At 38.5% G+C, this 19,769-nt stretch overlaps 1 protein-coding gene and 1 pseudogene across 2 annotated transcripts in view; both read right to left on the bottom strand.

The window, feature by feature from the left end:
* COL8A1 (collagen type VIII alpha 1 chain) overlaps positions 1–19,769 on the bottom strand; it is a 162,140-nt gene that overhangs the window by 44,950 nt on the left and 97,421 nt on the right. For both annotated transcript variants that reach the window (XM_036109717.2, XM_036109720.2), the window contains exon 2: positions 11,844–11,964. The gene's annotated coding sequence lies outside the window, so the exon portion shown is untranslated. The remainder of the gene's footprint in view (positions 1–11,843; positions 11,965–19,769) is intronic.
* On the bottom strand, positions 641–11,628 carry LOC118546782 (protein yippee-like 5 pseudogene; annotated as a pseudogene).

Raw genomic sequence — 19,769 nt, 5'->3', positions numbered from 1 at the left:
CCAATCCCTGGCAACCACCATTCTATTTCTGCTTCTATGAATTGGACTATTTTAGATACCTAGGAAATGTTCCTGAGATGTCCCTTTCTCACACAGCCAGTGCATCAGCGAGTTTTAGGACCTCTCCATAAAGAGGCGTCCTGAGCCACTACTACTAAAGTGTCATCATGTTTTGCCTGGACCATTGTTATAACCTCCTCACTGGAGTCCCTGCCTCCACTCTTGCTCCGGTCTAATCTGCCCAGAGAAATCAGAATGATGACTTAATGATGTAGACCAGACCCTCTCAAAACCATCCCATGCCTCCCTACTGAATTTCTGTGAGCTCTAAGTTGCCTCCACAGCCCGCAAGGCATGCATACTATGGCCCTGCCCTCTTCCCGGACACCATCTTGTCAGTGCTCTGGTCAGTGGTCTCCTTGTTATTCTGGAACAAGCCCAGCTGGCTCCCAACCCTGGGACTTTCCACTTGCTTCTCTCTCTGCCTGAACTCCCTTTCAGATCTCTGCACAACTGGCCTCCTTCAGACTTCTGATCAAATGTCATCTCAGAGAGGTCTGCCTGGATCATTCGATTTAAAGCAGTGCTCTCTACTCCTATGGTAATGGTTTTTCTTCATTACCAGACACAGTATTACATATTTATTTTTTTCTTGTTTATTGTGTCCTCTTCAACTAGATGGAATTGTTAGCTCTGAAGCTGGAATGTCATTTCTGACCTCATTCACTGCTAAATCCCCTAAACTTAAAACGGTGCCAGGTGCATAGTAGATTTTCAACACATGTTTGTTCAGCGAATTAATACTTTTTTCCCCCCAACTATTACTTTATTTATATTACTATGTTTAAGTTACATGGAAAAGACAACCAAGCAGTTCTGCCCCATTTCAGGAAAAGTTTCCAATCAACACCAATTATGTGGTGACAAATAACCAGGAATGGTGACATCTTTGGGTCAAGACTGACAAGGAAGGATGGGCTCTGGTGCTGCGGTTCATCTCCAGAAGGAATACGGCACAGTGGCCGGCACAAGCCATACTAACACGGAACCTTAGCGCTGGTCACAAAGTCGGGTCTCTTCCCTGAAGCTAGCGAATCACGTGAAATAACTGGGTTTAAAAAACATTTTTCTTAAAGGAAGCACAAATAAGTTTAAAAACCATGCTCTTGACACATTTTCCTTTCAAAATTTACATAAAACACACTTTTCCACTCTAACAGCCCAGATTTTTTTTTCCTCACATAGCCCATCATGTAGCTGCAGATAGACTATTCCGCCTCAAGATGTAAACATAGGGAAAAAAAATTAACGGCATCTGCATAATATTCTCTCTACACACTGGAAAATTGAAAATTAAAAAAAAAAGAAAGAAAGAAAGAAAAAAAGGTTCCCTCTTAGATTCTCACAACCTCTTGTTCCGCAGTTCATGAATCCGACCCTGATGCTAAGGTGACAGTGTATGTAAGTAGATTTTTGTTTTCAGTGAAGGAGACCTGGGAAAAGATGGAGTTATCTCTTTTTCTTTTTCTTTTTTTAAAGATTTTATTTATTTATTTATTTGAGAGAAAGAGAGAGAGACAGAGAAACAGCATGAGAGGGGAGAGGGGAGAGGCCTCTTGGGAGGCCGAAACAGGCAGGAGCGCAGGGTTCAGGTGCACAGGCCAAGGGCAGCATCCAGGAAGACAAGAGAAACATAAATCTCCCTGGGTGAGCTCTTCACTTCACTGCAAATGCCATGAGTGTTATTATTTACTGCGCTTCTGGACAGTCAGAGGGAGAAGCAGGCTCCCCGCTGAGCCGGGAGCCCGATGCGGGACTCGATCCCAGGACTCCGGGGTCATGACCTGAGCCGAAGGCTGTTGCCTAACCAACTGAGCCACCCAGCTGCCCCTATGTCTTTTTCTTCAAGAGTTATCAGATGGTACGTGCTCCTCGAAGCCCTCACTCTCTCGTACTAGAGCGCGTTCCAGGATCACACGGCCTTCCTTAGAGCGCGGGCTGTCTTCAGTGGCGAGCTCATAGGTCCATCCCAGTTTGCTGTTGCAGTTCTTGCAGCTCACATCTCGAACCGTGCGGCGGCCAGTGAGCACGACCCGGTGTTGAACTTCACTGTACTGCGGTTAACTACCTTGTTAAACAGAAACGCTCTGCCAGGGGCTCCTGTGAACTGAGTGGAGATGAGCTCTGAGCGGTTGGTCAGGAGCGTATCGCGGTTTGCACAAGAAAACAGACCGGCACCACGATACGATCGAGGAAAATTCTGCCCACTTTTATAGCTGAAGGCTCTTCGCTCCTCAGCTGGGATGAAGTGAATTCATACTTTTTACTATGCTTCAGGTCTAATTAATCTTTTACTTCTACCATACTTGGACAAGGAACTTCTTTCTCATTCAGAGTATCAGGAGGTAGTCCTCCTCTATCAAGATTTTACTGTTGGAAGAAACTACATTGTGGGGCCAGCAGAGACCTAAAAATTGAGATATATGGACCTTCAATGATTCACTTATTTTTTTGAAGCTGTTTAAAATTTCTGTGCTTCAATTTCCTTAATTTCTCAAATAAGGTTGATAATAAACTTTATCTAGCTGAATTCTGAGTTTGCTGTGCAAATACTTGGAATGACATAAAAAATCTATTAAAGCGAGATAGTGATATTTTACTCTACTATATTTTATTACCCTTTATTTCTATAGCTCTGTCTACATGTTTATTTTCCTTCATTATCAAGAATCTTTATATCAGCAGATCTTAGCATATTATAAATACACAATAAAAAGAAACCACTAGTGCTTTGTTTTGGTAACCATTCTGTAGTGTTTGGTTTATTGAGGTAAGAAATAGTTTAGTAACAGAAGTCTTAGATAAGAAGCTAAAAGAATTAGCAAGGACCAGGTTTTTAAATCCAAGTAAATCTCTGATAAAAGAGTCTGAAGTGAAGGGGGTTGAACTTGAATCCACCAGCAAAGATGTGAGTTTTCTGCAAGAGCCCTTTGGTGAGGACTCTTGGGAGGCCGAAACATGCAGGAGCGCAGGGTTCAGGTGCACAGGCCAAGGGCAGCATCCAGGAAGACAAGAGAAACATAAATCTCCCTGGGTGAGCTCTTCACTTCACTGCAAATGCCATGAGTGTTATTATTTACTGCGCTTCTGGACAATAGACCAGAATATCAAGTCTTCTGTCCTGGCTTATTTCCCACCCGTAGGACCATTTAAGAAAAACCCATACAGTCACTGCCCATCCTCTCTGTATTTGCTCTTGTGATCACAGAACTGGATAACTCTAACTCTAAAATTCAATCTGGTTTGAAAGAACTCCCAAACAATGTAAATTACATTTTAATTTTTTCCCTACTTTATAGAAAGTGGAGCCCAGAGAGGTTAATTGAGTTGTCCAAGGCTGCGGAACAAGTTGGAAGTTGATTCCAAGTTGTTGCTCTTTTTATGTAGGTAGAAGCATGTCTTTATCCACATGAATTGATTTCATTTGGAAGAATCAGAAAAAAACTCATTGCTTCAGTATGTATTTTATGAGTTTTTTCAGACATTGACCTGGGACCTCATAACTATTTACAAGTAACAGTTGTTTTGGTAACTGTTTTAAATTGCCAGTATAAGAAAGGCTGGCCAGAGTAATCTCTCTCCGGGAGCTGTCTAGGTTCAAGTCCAGCTGTAGGGCTTTACTGTTTGGGCAGCCTCAGGCAAGGTCCTTACATTTTTTTGTATCTTGTGGTTATATTTCCTTTCTGGGAAAATGTGGATAATACTTGTATCTATCTCATTGGGTTGCTCTGCATAACTGAACATATATAAAGTATTAGAGCAGTGCCTAGTACATAGTAAGTGATATACGCATATTTATTTTTGTAGTACCTAGATACAAATGTGGACAATACCAGAGTACATTAGAGCTTATTCTTAAGGGTTCTCATCTTGAACATAGTTTTGTAAAAAAAAGAAGCCGTGTCCAAAAGAAAGCACTTCATTGTCGTCTCTAGATGCAGTAATTCAAAGCCATCGCTAGATGGCACCTGTAATGCGTTGTAACTTCAGCGGCAGTGGTTTTAGCAAATGGGTCAAACCTGGGAATCTATTTTCTGTGCCTCCCAGCATTGCGAACTCAGGCTGCCTCTTCCCCACAAGGTAGGCCTTTAACAGAACTGTTTTGGTCAGCAAAGTTTGCCTTCTGTGGCCGCTCTTGGGACCTACCCACAGGCTCCCAGTCCTCCTGATGGTAGCCTCACAGAAGCCTGGGTTTCCGTGCCTCCATCCCTTGTGAATTTGCATATCAGGAGTGCTCTTGGCCAGGTGACTACTGGACAAGGTCAGAATCCTGTGTTAAGATTAGTCAGTGGTTCTCCAAATGTATCGTTTCAGCATCACCTGGGAACTTGTTAACATGTAAACAGTTGGTCCCCATCTCAGACCTGCTGACCAGGAATCAGTGTTTTAACAAGCCCTGCTGATGATTCTGATGTCTGCAGAAGTTAGAGAACCACCAATGAAGCAATGTTCAGCATCATATACATGTTGGCACTGGGTGGACCCTCAGAGAATATTTTGTACAACCCTCTCATTTTGTTGAGAAGGAAACTGAGTCCAGAGAAGTTAAATGACTCACTGGAGACCACAGGGTTAGGCTTGTGGCAGAGCCAGGTCCCAGGGCTGCCAAGTTGCATCCTCCAGCTTTTCCCACCCTCACCCAATTTCCCCCTCACAACTAAGGCTACCAAGTACATATTCTAGCCTGATTCCTACTCATGAAGGAAAAAAAACTTTATCTTTTTATACAGGAGTGGATTCATTCATTACAACTGACATTTCTACAGGGAAAAAAAATGAAGTGTGATGCGCGCGCGTGTGTGTGTTGGAAGAGTGTGTGTGTGTGTGTGTGTGTGTGTTGGAAGTGAGGGGGATCAAGTAAAAAAAAAGTCACATTCTCAGTTGCTAGGAGAGGCAGTTATGCAGGATACCCTGGGAAACAGGTAGGTGCAGCCAAGACAGGCAAAGGCATTAGGGAAGACATGTAAGAGGAGGAAGCTTCAGGGCTGAACTTTGGGGGTGACGGGTAGGAGTTCACCAGGGAAAGCAGGGAACGGATATTCAAAAAGAGAGCTCAGCATGTGCAAGGCGTGGGGTCATGAAACAGTGTGGCGAATCACAAGAGTTTGGTTTGATGGTGGGGTAGGGTGTATGTGGAGGAATTACCATGTTATAAATAATAATGACATTACTACTGCTACTAATTGCTGACACTTACTGAATATTAACTATGCACCAAGTATTGCACTAAACATTTTACATCTACTATTAATTTAATCCTTAAACAACTTTGTGAGTGTCTACTCTTATTCCTATTTCATAGATGCCAATAGAAACACATGTACTGTTCTATTTTCCTTAAAATCAAGTGTTACTATTTTCCATTTCTTAGACATTGAACTTGGAAAAAGAGCCTTGATATTTACTTGTTCCACAATGATCTCCATAATGCATAGTATATATTTTTGAGGTAAGAGGAATATGTTTTTAGTACATATATTTTTTTTTAAAGCGTATTTTTCTTTTTTTTTAAAGACTTATTTATTTATTTGACAGAGAGAGACACAGCAAGAGAGGGAACACAAGCAGGGGGAGTGGGAGAGGGAGAAGCAGGCTTCCTACTGAGCAGGGAGCCCGATGCGGGGCTCTATCCCAGGACCCTGGGATCATGACCTGAGCCAAAGGCAGACGTTTAACAACTGAGCCATCCAGGCGCCCCAAGCGTATTTTTCATAAGTGCCTAAAATCAGGAGGATTTTGACAGCCTTTCTTTTTTATTTTATTTTTTTTATTATGTTATGTTAATCACCATACATTACATCATTAGTTTTTGATGTAGTGTTCCATGATTCATTGTTTGAGTATAACAACACCCAGTGCTCCATTCAGTACGTGCCCTCTTTAATACCCATCACCAGGCTAACCCATCCCCCCACTCCCCTCCTCTCATTCTAGAACGCTCAGTTTGTTTCTCAGAGTCCATAGTCTCTCATAGTTCATCTCCCCCTCCGATTTCCCACCCTTCATTTCTGCCTTCCTACTACCTTATTTTTTTTTTTTTAACATATAATGTATTATTTGTTTCAGAGGTACAGGTCTGTGATTCAACAGTCTTACACAATTCACAGCGCTCACCATAGCACATACCCTCCCCAATGTCTATCACCCAGCTACCCCATCCCTCCCACCCCCCACCACTCCAGCAACCCTCAGTTTGTTTCCTGAGATTAAGAATTCCTTTCTTTTTTTAACTCAAGGAATGAATGTCTCATTATTCTTTGGTCTATCAGAAACTCTGGAAGTAGCCAGGTTTTCATGATAATAGATGATTTGTGTTTGAAAAGGGGCAAAGAAAGCTCATGTCAATGATTTGACTCACTGAAGAAAGGAAGCTAAGTAATGACTGAGTGATCTGGTCTGAAATCATTGGCTTGGTTATATTTTTGGTTTAGACTGTGTAAACATTCTCTATGAATGTGCTTTTCACATATTAAATGGATATCAGTCAATATTAGCATCTCTCCTTCCTTGCATGGGAGTACCCACAACCAAACTAAAAACTCAAGTTATAAAGTTCTGGTAGGATTTGGAATACCTAGCTCTTCCTAGGTAAGCTTCCAGAAATCCCTGGAGTCTTTGGGATACTTTTCAGTGATTTCATTTTTTTCCTGGGATCATGACCTGAGCCGAAGGCAGATGCTTAACGGACTGAGCCACCCAGGCACCCCTGCATTCTCCTTTTTCCAAAAAATATTCAAGATCATTTCAGCCCACTTTCCTCCACATGGGTATAATATATAGAGGAAAGCACACCTCTGAAATTCATACCACACTGTTTTGGGGGTTTTGTGCTTTTTTTTTTTTTTAACATGAGACCTTTACTTTATAAACAACAGGCAAGTTTCAACACACTGGGAGCAGCGTTATAAAGATTTCTGTCATAACATATAGAAAAATATTGTAACATAAAGAAAATAACAAAAATTTTTGTTGCAACCTTTAGAAAGTGAAGCGTAACTCCTTCATATAATCTTTGATAGTATGTATTTTTCAAAAACATGTTCACAAGCCTACCAACTCTCTACTCTTTGAGGGCAGAGCTCTGGTCTTATTACCCAATATTCCTTCAATGTCTAGAGCTATTCCTGATCCATTGTGTTTGCTGGATAAACACTTGTGGAACTGAAATGATAAAATAGAATAAATTCCAAATATTTTAATATTTTTGTGATAGGTTGCCTTGTGATTTCTAATAGCATTGCAGTCAGAGGCAGCAATGGTTAAGAGCTTAGCTTCTGCTCTCTGCTGCTAATTTTCAAATCCCCAAATGAGATAATCTTGGTCTAACTCTCAGCATAGTGCTGAATTCACATAATAAATGCCAAGTAGATGTTAGCTTTCAGTGATTTGGGCTATTTTTTTTTTTTTTTTTACTATATATATATTTGTCTTCTAAATAAGAACCCATTTTTTCCCTGAGGACTTTCAGTTAGATTTTTCAAAACAGGAATAAGCTCCTTCTTTAGGGGTTATATATAAAGTTGGTAGGGGGAATAAAATATGCCGTATTTTATAATAAATTTATATATAATTGCTATTTTACATTGCCTGTATCACCTAATACTCCAACGTCTCATTCACTCGTAATGTTTAATGGGAACATATTTTAAAATAAAGTATGCTACAGAGTCATAAATATAATTTATAGTTCTTTCCATGGTCCTTGTACTCTAAGCCTTTCAAGCATTCAGCAAGTATAACATGACCCCTTTTAATGAATGAGCGATTTGAGGCATCAACTAATGACATCTGACGTTTCCCTTGCATGTGGAAGATACATGAGAATGACCAAATTGCAACTCTGAATCCGCATTGCTCTATGTGTAACAGAATCTTTGGAAATTTGTCTCAGCCACATCAAGACAAATGCATAAACAAGCCTAGTACTGTGAAAAGTCTGAACAATGGAATCCTCTAGTCCAGCTCTATCCAATAGAAACAATGGGAGCTATTCAGACAATAGAAACTAAGAGAAACATATATGACTTCACATTTTCTAGGAGCCACCTTAGAAAAGTTAAAAGAAACAGGTGAGATTAGTTTTAATATGTTTTATTTAACTCAAGATGTCCAAAATATTATCATCCTCATGTGCAATCGATATAAGAGGTATTGAGATATTTTACGTTCTTTGTGTTTTCATTGAAAGTCTTAGAAATCCTATGTGTATCTTACACTCACAATACATCTCAACTGGGACTAGCCACATTTCAAGTGCTCAAGCCATGTGACTCATGGCTACCATATTGGGCAGTGCTGCTCTAGTCATTTCAGCTTAGGAAGCACCAGAGGGCGGGGGCATGGCGTAGAGACAAGGAGACAAAGACCAGCTTGGACTACTGTGTGCCTATTCTTGGCTCTGACATTTGATATTGAAGTGGCTGTGAACAGTGATTTAGTGTCTCTGGGTCTCAAATTTCTACTCCCTGTAATGGAGGTTGTTAGTAGCTGTCATACTCCTCTTAGGAGGCTGGGGGGAAGATTAAATAAGATATTGTATGTGTAAGTGCTCTGTTAGATCATAAAGCACCATACATATGTAAGGCATTATTACCCTGTTATTGTAGATTTACTCTCATGACTTGCCCAAGGCCACATTCCCGGTTGGTAGGAGAATCAAGGATAAAATCTGGAGCTTCTGACTTCCAGCCATCTGCTTCAACTAAAGTTGTTTGTACAAGCTAGCTTTAAAAAAACAAAACAAAACAAAACAAAAAAAACCTCCAAACCTTTCTACTTCAAAAAAGAAATAAGGAAGAGAGTGTCACTAAGAAGTAAATTCCATGTAATAGTTAGGGTCTTCTTGACCACTGTCATAATGTTCTGAAGTTAAAATTATACATATAGGATATTTATATACTTATATATCAGAATTACAACCAACAAGGATTGGACTTTATTGCTGTCATATAATATAAAACCCCATGTTCTTCAATGTTTCAAACAACTTCTAAATTGAACTGTGGTTTCCCCACTCTATTTACCTCCAAAATATAGTAGAACCACAAGAAAGCCCTTCTGCAGTGGGCTTGATTAATAAAACAGATATGGATCAATTCAGCAGATTTTCCATGGATAGGTTTGGTTACAGATGTAGTTCATTAATTCCCATGTGTGAGACACCTCTCTAGTGTCAATCCAAGAGACACATTGATCTCTGAACACAAAGTGGGAATAATTCCGTTCAAGCCATACTATTTAAGTGCTTACTGTGCATAAGGCACATTAGATATTTTAATGAGTGAAAAGAGTTTATTTCCATGATAATTGTCTCTTAGAGATATATGTTATTTAACTTGAAGAAAATATGGAAACTGTCTACCAAAATGTCTATGACATATGATTCAGTAATCTGTATTTTCAGAAAGTAAAAAGATGATCAGGAGGGTAGTTCCAGATTATTTAAAAGTAATTTTAAAAAGTGAGATTCTTTACTTTTGGAGGACACACAGAGGATTAGTTATCATGACCTATTTCCATGTTTCTAACCGTAAGTCTATCATGGTTTTCATATTTACATTTTTTTTTGTTGTTGTTATTTCCTACATTCATTTGAAATGAATTTCTTCATGGAACTTTAAAATCCACACAAAATGTCTAGAGCCTTATACTATGTGAAATTAGGCACAAACCAAGTTCGTTTTCACTGAGAAGAAACCCACTCAAAAAGTTCTTTATTCTTTTTTCTGTCAAATTCCTTCTTTAAAGTGACTTTCAGCTGGTTACTTTTATTAGAAAACTATCATATACAAGCTTCAGCCTGCCTGAGTTGATGACCATGTTGAATAAATGTAATTTTTATTTTCATTTGTTGAATCATTGTTGTTGACTATTGAATGGAATCGTTTTTTGAGTAACCTTTACATTTTATTGCTTTTGCACCCTAGTTTAAAAACAAAGCTTAATTTTTAAAAGTCCAATAAAATGTATTTTTGATATTTCCATCATAACTTTATAAGCAATTCCTCTCCTCTACCCTATAATAACCACCTCTTGCATTTTTATGATTTAGTTTAACATTATTATTGTAATTTTTTACTGGGTGAGCCCATCAATGTCCTTGGCAGCAAGATTTCGTTACAAGAAATCCAGAAGCCGAGCCTGTAGTTGATTGCAACAATTATAAAATTTCTCTGGATTGAGTTCAGAGCCTTACCCTGACATTATGAATGGAACGGAGTCATACCTCCTTCATCAGCTTTTCCAAAATACACCATTGGTTTGAGTCATATAAGCTGTTGCTTAAACGGACATCTATTTTTTTATTCAATGGTTTTGCATTATAAATACTTCATTTGATCAACGTCTGGCTTTGATGGCATCCAGCCAAACTAATTAGAGGTACCTGTAGTAAAAATGTGATACTTCAGGAAAATCATTTATGTATTTGCATTTCTTCAAAAACTCTGAATGAATTCGTTCTAGACAGGCTGTGGTCCCACAGCATTAGCTATAGGGCCAGATGGGCTATGCTTTTCTTTTTGTTCAAGTACACCTTGAGCGAGAATGTAAAAATCTGAGGAATCTTGACTATTCATTCCTCGAATTACTAAATATAATGACATAGACTATGAAAAGCCATTGTACTATTGAATATCAGGAAATACTGAGTTGGGTGTCCAAAAGTCACACTTACGAACAGGCAATGGTAATAAGCATAGGATGGCTACGGATACTATGAGAAGGGTGTTTTTCCTTTTTCCAATCAAAGTTCTCAAAAGTTAATGATGTACTTTATATTTTAATTGCTTCGACTAAGAGATCAATTAAGGAGTAAGAAATATTGGCATACTGTTGGTTTTTAATTGCAGATATGTTCAATATTGTATATGAATAAAACTGCATTTGTTATATCTTGCTCTGTTTCATACATCCTAGGTTGTCATTAGGAGAATTTAGTACATGTCACTTCAGTCATCTGAAAGGAATCATTTCTTCATTTCAGCTCATAACATAAAACTCTAAAGTATCAGCCAGAAAAACAAAACAAAACAAAACCAACAAAACCTTGGCCCAATTAAGAGAAATTTGATAATGGTAGAAAAGCACATACAGACATGACTGGGAGATGATAAGATTATTTTAATTTTCCCATTTGCATTGGAATTATTTATTTTACAAATCTCCAGATCTTTTATTACTTAAAACCCTCTGCTGAATCATGAAAAGAAGCTTAAGTTAGCAATTTTCCTCTGCAAAATCTAGCTGTTAGCATCTGGTGAACACTTGGATACCTAGTCAGGTCCTATGGAAATAATTATTTTAAGACTCTATTCAACATGCCAGGGCTTAAAAATCAGCTAGAATCACACTCTGCACATGTATTCTACCCTGGAGGATTTTTAAAGCCTGGCATTAGCGATGGCCTCCAGGCTTTCTGCAGCAGTGAAGATGGGGATGGGACATGGGACCTGCAGGCAGGCTGGATACCCCAGTGTCTGTCAATGGTCCCTGTGTTCGGGGACAGGGACTTCCATCTGCAGTTGGCCTGTGGACCACCCAGGGCCGGGCCGCTGCACCACCCGCCATTGCTTCTCACACTTATATTTATTTTATTTTTTTTAATTAATTTTTTTTTAAGATTTTATTTATTTGACAGAGAGAGACAGCGAGAGAGGGAACACAAGCAGGGGGAGTGGGAGAGGGAGCTCGACGTGGGGCTCGATCCCAGGACCCTGGGACCATGACCTGAGCTGAAGGCAGATGCTTAACGACTGAGCCCCCCAGGCGCCCCTCACACTTACATTTAGACTTGGCCGGCCTGTGGAATCAAGAACCAGTGTCCTTTCTTGTGCCTTCCTGGGAGCACGCCTGCAGCTGGTTTCTGTCTCTTCACCAGATGCTGCTTCACTTCCAGAACAGCTTCTGAGGTAGAAAAAAGAGGATACTTTTACTCAATTGGAAGACAACAAGAAGCTGAGTTGTTATCAAAGTATATTGTTTTGGGGTCAAAGGAAAAATTATATACTAGGAATGTATAAATACATACTTCAATAAAAAATGCTATTATTTACCAAAATGTAAGTGCACATTTAGAAGATATTAGAGATTCTTGTATAGTGATTAAGAGAGAATAATTTTTTGTGTTTCTACATATGCAAATACGTACTTATTTATTTTAATACATATACTATATAGAGTCTTTGTCCAGATAAACAATCTATTGTGTATCTTTATTGCTTTTCATGGTTATATTATGTGTTAAGTTCTCATTCATTTAATTCCCATTAATACAGATTTGAGTTAATTTAGAAAGGATTTGGCATTTGTTACAGAGGGAGCAAATTTATGAGGAAGTAATACCTAAGGGAGAAAAGTTAGATTTATTTAAGAAAAGTAAATTTTTCCAGCAACACGTTCCATCTAATTTGCATACAACAGTATTTGAGTTAGAAATTGTTCTTTGTTATTTATCAAGTCAGATCTGATAGAACTGTAATTTGGCAACATTTTCAGGTTTTCATTTGAGCTTTTGCTGTAATTTAATTAGTTAAATATACTTTATAAATCATCTGTAATTTAGACTTTTTACAAATCATATGGGACTTCTCTCCACGTGAACTCAATTTTCAGAAATTTAACTGTGTTTTGGATAATAGATACCTCTAATTTATTTTGGTATATTTTGTAGGTACTTATTTAGAAATATTCTCTACATTTTTTGCTCAAAAAAGACTTAAACAGGAACAACTTCAGACATTTAAATAAATAAAAAGATTTGAAAGCCCATGATTGGTTGGTTAAGAAGTAAGTGCAGAATTGGGTATCCAATTTAGAATTTCTGCAATGTGATATAAGTGATATATTCTAGAGTAGTAATATTCAGTAAAACTTTGTGTGGTAATGGAAATGTTACATATCTTACTATTCACATAGTGAGTGGCCACATATGACTATTGAGTTCTTGAAAGGTGGCTAGTGTGAGTGAGGAACTTTTTAGTTTTATTTCACTTTAATAAATTTCAATTGAAATATCTACTTGTGGCTAATGGAGAGTAGAGATCTGGAGTTTTTCTGTATTCTGTATTTAACATGAAATGAAGAAGTACTTGAATGTCTTCTAGCTGCTGAATGTCTATGAAACACAAGTGTCCCCAAAACACAAAGCCAGGGCTCTGACACGTGTACACAGGCCTGATGGCTGGATGCACCAATACTCTGAACTTTGGCTCAACTTGTGGATATTCAGACACAAGTCTGGGTTCACTGTAGGTGATTTGAGAACACTTTGTCTCTAGGGAAAGCCGTGGGATCTCAAATGATCTCTGATAATAACATTCAATGATGGTAAATGGACTCAAGGGCTTGACTTTTCCAGTTCGTTGCCTGTATAGTGTGCCTGGCAGTTAATAAAGACAGATGTGAAGGAGATACTGCACAAACAGCTGCCTCCATGAAAAAGAAACTCTTCAGATTCAGACTGGACAGGAGAAACAGGCTGGTAAATACTTTTGTGCCTTTGCCCAAGTTATTCCTCAATAAATATTCATAGAGCACTGCTATGTGCAAGACACAATGCATAAATGTTGAAAAATAATAGAGCCCTCTGCCCTCACGGTGGTTAACTATATTAGACAATAAGATTTTTTCCGATGTCTTCTTCCAAAATTCATTTTTTCCTGGATATGGTGAAAATAAAATAGGAGAAAGATACACAGGATGGACAGAAATGCTGAGGATCACTGTCATGTGCGTGTCATACATCTTATTCCTTTTACATCTCTCTGCACTTTTCACAGTTCTGCACCCAGATAGATGACAAAACCAGTTTTTGAAATGCAACTCTGGGAGCAGTGAAAATAAAAGAAAAGACCCCAATGACGTTTTTAGAACATGAGATGAGTAGCATCATTTAGCATTTACTGAGTGTTTACAACATGTTTAAAATGAGTTCTTTCCTCTCTAGTAGCCAGAAGAATGTCCTTTAAAATAATTACTACTTTTTTGTTGCTGTTATGGGATGACGCTTTTTTTTCTTTGCCAATTAAAACACTGTAAGAGAGAGTGCTACCATCACCACTTAAAAATAGATCAAATTATTCAATATTCAAACATGATTTCTCCAAATATATCATTTGATAATGTCCTTGATTTTGTAGACAGACACTTTGAAAATAATTTTAAAAAATGAATTACAAAGCAATGGAAAATGTCACAAAGAAAAAAAGAGGTAAACTTATATAAGTGCTTAAAAACCAGGTGCATGTAAAAACATTATGAGCAAAATTAAAAGGTAAAGAGGAGTTTGCTTTATTCTTTAAACACTTTTATACCCTACTGAGGGTTTGCAAACATCGCCACAAATTCTTTGATCCTCCTTTGTGTTCCCTCCCGTTGAGTCTGGGAGGACTGGTGACTGCTTTGACCAAGAGGGCACAGTGGAGATGTCACTATGTGACCTATGAGCTTGGCTCACACAAGGCCACAAAGTTGCTGCCTTGTTTCTAAGATACTGTCTTTTGGATTCCGGGTCTCTAAGGAAGACGTGCGGCGCCCCAGAGACCGCTGCGGAGGAGCCGCCACACCTTGGGGCTCACTGGCGATGCCGGCGCAACTCCGTCCTCCTTCTACCCTCGCCAGGTCTCTGAACATGTAAGTCAAGCCTTTTGGGACCATTTAGAGCAGCCGATCTGCCAGCTGAGTAAGCCATAAGAGCAGAAAAAGCAACCAGCCGGGACCCATAAAATTATGAGATAAAAATAAAATGTTTGTTTGAAGCCACGCATGTTGACGTGGCTCGTTATGCAGCAGCAGGTGACTGGAGCTTAACCTCTGGTATGATATGTTTACAATGAAAATTTAAAAATTAAATGTGAAATATACTCTGGGAGGTGATTTGCAAAAATTGATAAAGACAGTCTTTTTTTTTTTAAATACAGTCTTAGTATTCTTATATAAAGAGCTCTTACAAATCACTGAGAAAAAAAATAGCAACACCGTGTAGGAAGGTGGACAATTAAGTGAACATAAAATTCACAAAAGAAAAATGAAAAGGCTAAGAAACATGTAAAAAATATCCAATCTCATTAGTAAGTAAAGGAAATGTAAATTAAACAATAGAGTTAAAATTTGGTTATCAAATTGGCAAAGATAAAAAGTTATATTTCATGTTGGTTTGGGTGAAGTGGCAGTTTAAATGGCACAAGTTTTCTGGAAAATAAATTGATACTACATGAATAGAATTTTAAGAATATCCTATTCTTTGATACTGCTAGGAATCTAGGAATTCGGGTGAGAAAGTAATCAGAAATGAAGTAAAATAATATATAAAATGTTTATCACAGTTTATAGGAGCAAAAACATAGAAACAAGCGAAATGTCAATCAGTACCATTAAATAAACCATGTATTTCATATTACAGAATATTATTTTATTATTTAGAATGAAATTTCAAAGATATTTTGTTAATTCTGATCTAGGGACACCATAGTAGAGTAGAAAAATACCAGGGCTTTAAGTCACATAGACCAAGCTTTGAATCCTGGATTTGCCATTTACTTTTGCTGGATATTTGGAAATTTGATTTATCTCTCTCTGAGTTTCAGTTTTCATATAAGAAAAATGGGGCTAAGTAACTATACCATTGGCAGTAGTGATAATTAAAAGAGATTACGTATGTAAAAATAAGCAAAATAATTTCTCAATAAGTGTTGTTTCTTTTCTTACGATCCAAGGACACCATCTGAGCTCCATAGCCAAATTCACATCACTTCCAAATTCACTAACATTTCTTCCACTCTGGCTCCCTCTATATATCCCTTTCCACCATAGTCCAGTCTTTACAACTTAGAGAGATCTCAAAAACAAAAGCAAACACAAACGCTGTCAATTTTCTTGCTTACCATTCTTCAGTGGTTCCAATTGCATTAAAAACATATCTACTCTTGCCCCACTCTCCACACAGCAGATGGGGTGAATGTTGGAAAAGTAAATCAGATAACGCTATTCTCCTGCTTATCACCCCACCCCCTTGCACCCGATAGCTCCTCATAGCGCTTAGGACAGACCTAAACTTCTTTTCTGGCTTGCATGCCCCATATGATTCCTACTCTACCTACCTCCCGATTTTACCCCTTCTCCCCCTTGCCCCTTATTCTCCAGCCACACTGGACTTTTCCTTATGGAAAACATTCTGCTGGGCCCCACCTTCAGGCCTTTGCTGTTCCTCTCTCTGGAATGCTCTTCCCCCAGAACCATGCATACATAGCTGGGCCTTTCGCCACTTAAATCTCAATGTGAATATCGTTTCCTTAGAGAGGTTTCTCTTCACCATTCAATCTGAAGTCAACCACCTTCATGTATCTCTACTCTAATCCTCTTTAAGTTGCACAGTAGCAGTTATATCTTCCTTACTTAATTATACATTTTTACTCATTTATAATCTGCCTCAACACCAATGCTTCCTCTCTCCCCACCCCACCTTGAGAGCAGGGATCTTGTTTGTTTGGTTCACTGTAACATCCCTTGCAATGAGAAGTAGGCCTGGCACATGGTAGGTGTTCCACAAATATTTTCTGGATGCATTGGAAATACTTCTTGTACTTCTGAAACATAGCTTAGCAGTGCAAAAGAACCAGCACTTGACATCATTAAAAAAATCCCAGAAATTTTAAATTATATGGGCATTTTTTAAAGCTTTGAAGGTTCTGATTTTTAAAGTTAAGTACATTGCTTCAATTTTTTTTTTTTTTAAGATTTTACTTATTTGACAGAGAGAAGCACAGCAAGAGATGGAACACAAGCAAGGGGAGTGGGAGAGGAAGAAGCAGGTTTCTCCCGGAGTGGGGAGCCCGATGCGGGGCTCGATCCCAGGACCCTGAGATCATGACCTGAGCCGAAGGCAGACGCTTAACGACTGAGCCACCCAGGTGCCCCACATTGCTTCAATTTTGAAAAAAGAAAAAACCACAAACAAAATCATAACAGCATAAAATTATTTCAGGAGTGTGATGAGAGCTCCCTTGTCAAATCAGATACTTTGAAAACCCTACCGCCACTCAACAGGCTCCTTGCTTTGAAATGAAGGATATGCACCTCCCACCAATATTTTTACTGCTGGAGAGCATGTGATTTATTTACTGGATAGGGAACAAGTCTTAGTAAAATATCCCCTTTCAGCACTGCAAGTGTTGAAAACAGTGTTTCTGTTTGGAGGCTGTTTTTTTTATAAGCCTCTAGAATGCGGAGATGTCATAAGTACCCCGTTGGGCGGATGGGAGTGTTCCTCTTGTCACTCACTCTGGGGATTGCAGGCCCTCAGTAGTTGGACCTCAGTGTCCAGGGATGATCACAAGATTCTACAGTAATGAGATGCATTTCTATAAAATCCGTGAGAAAAATCTGAATTGCTATTTTTGGATATGCCATACCATTTCAGAAATTATATAACATTCAGAGACACTCAGGCGCAAGTTTGGATAAATGTTTCAACATAGTCTGTCCTCGCCAGTTTTAAATTTCCTCCACAAAGCAGGCTGGCCACATTCTTATGATTCTTGAAGAGAAAGGAAATACATGTTTATTAAACATGTCTTTTGGGCCAGTCCTGCTAATTGTGTTATCTGTATGGTTTCATTTAATCCTTATAACTGTGCAACAAATGAGTAAAGGCAATGAGAAGACAGATCCTATTCTTTCACACAGTGTGGAAGGTCAGTGAATCAGGAATCAGCAAGATGAAGGAACCGCCTATTCTTATCCCACTGACATCATCCCAGGGTTTAGTTCCAAATTTTTCAACCTGTGTTTTACTTAACTGATTCAGGCAGTTGTCTGGAGCATGGTAAATGTTCATCGATTAATAATACTATTAAATTGGGCATCTGAGTTACTTAAAACTGTGCATCTGAATTATTTAAAGGTGCCAGGATTTAGAAAAAGACAATTGGGTGAGGCAATTTGAGGTTTCTGGAAGCTATTTTTTCCTCCCTCCCTTTTTTTAATTTAAAATCAATTTAATTAACATAGAGTGTATTATTAGTTTCAGGGGTAGAGTTTAGTGATTCAACAATTGCATACAACATCCAGTGCTCATTTCACCAAGTGGCCTCCTTAATGCCCGTCACCCAGTTACCTTATCCTTGCACCCACCTCCGCTCCAGCAACCCTCAGTTTGTTTCCCATAGTGAAGAGTCTCTTATGGTTTGTCTCCCTCTCTGATTTCATCTGGAAGCTATTTTTATCTTCTCATAGAGTAGTGTATCTGATTTGGTTTCATTAATAATGTTTGGAGAACTAGAGGGTGTAAGGACCCATTTCCCTTTCTCCCCTGAGTCTGAAGGAACGACTTGATCCTTCAGCTGATTTTTATAAAAACTTAAGGTTGTACTGCCTAAGATATAAACTAGGATTGAGAATTCTATTTCTACTAAAACAGGCTCAATTATGAGTTATCAACAAAGTCCTGATAAATTGGAAAAAAGAAAAGACAATATCCTGAGGTTGTACTAAGCCACTATTGAAGGTCTGGATTGGTGGATCACTGGCCTTCTTTTAAGTACATTATGGTTAGAGAGACATTAATTTTCCTTTATTTACAAGATCCATGTTATGATCACGTGGTTCAAAGAAGCCAAATCTAAATGATCTGGAAGATGAAAGGACAGAAAAGATCTAAATAGCTAAAGTATATCTGAAATCTTCGGGTTCTATTAGTTTGGAATCAGGAAAGTAGAAGTGAGAAATTAATTGACACTTCAATATATGAATACATTTGAGAAATAGTGACTTTAGTTCAGAGAACTGGAGAGCTGCAGCTTCACGGGTTGAAATAAAAAATTAGGCCCTCATCATACAACTTAAGAGGTGATATTTGACAGAAAGTAGTCTATGATATTTTCATTCTAGGTGCATCTTTCTGACACTTTTGCAATAGATAGAATGATATGGACTCTGAGAAACAAACTGAGGGTTCTAGAGGGAAGAGGGTGGGGGGATGGGTTAGCCTGGTGATGGGTATTAAAGAGGGCACATATTGAATGGAGCGCTGGGTGTTATACACAAACAATGAATCATGGAACACTACATCAAAAACTAATGATGTAATGTATGGTGATTAACATAACATAATAAAATAAAAAAAAAAAAGAAATATATGAAATGTTTCCCAGAAGTTCCTCATCCATGCCAAGAGATTATAGCCCTTTTCAAATGAAGCCATTGGATGAACTTCCAGACAGGATAAAATATTGGTACTATCATGGTGATTCAAGGTGTGGTCATGTATGAAGTACATGTATGAGCTCTCCTAGCTTGATGTCTCCTTTTGGTTATCCGGATATTTGGCACCATAGGGCACTGCTGAAACTGAACCAAAAAATACAAAGTTAGTGGATTCCTTTGTTTGGGTCAACTCTGTTGTGACATCCTTGGATTCAATCATCTTGTCATTTGCATTATGGTCCATTCATATGTTTATCTATGCAATTGAGTAACTGATAAATTAAACATCATACCTCATCAAGTTGACCTGTGAAGCGATTTGTTTTGGGTAAGTTTAAAAAAATATCTTGGGTGAGTAAAATTTGACTTCATTTTACCTCCAGTTAAAAGTTGATTTATTCTTTTTTTAGAGAGAGCATGAGCAGGGGAGGGGCAGAGAGGGACAGGGGAAAGCAGACTTCCTGCCAAGCAGGGAGCCTGACATGGGGCTGGATCCCAGGACCCTGAGA

The sequence above is a fragment of the Halichoerus grypus genome, chromosome 1 (genome assembly GCF_964656455.1).
Source record: "Halichoerus grypus chromosome 1, mHalGry1.hap1.1, whole genome shotgun sequence".
Lineage (NCBI taxonomy): Eukaryota > Metazoa > Chordata > Mammalia > Carnivora > Phocidae > Halichoerus > Halichoerus grypus.
Note: the sequence above shows the minus strand (reverse complement) of the source record. Positions and strands in the feature narration are given on the sequence as shown.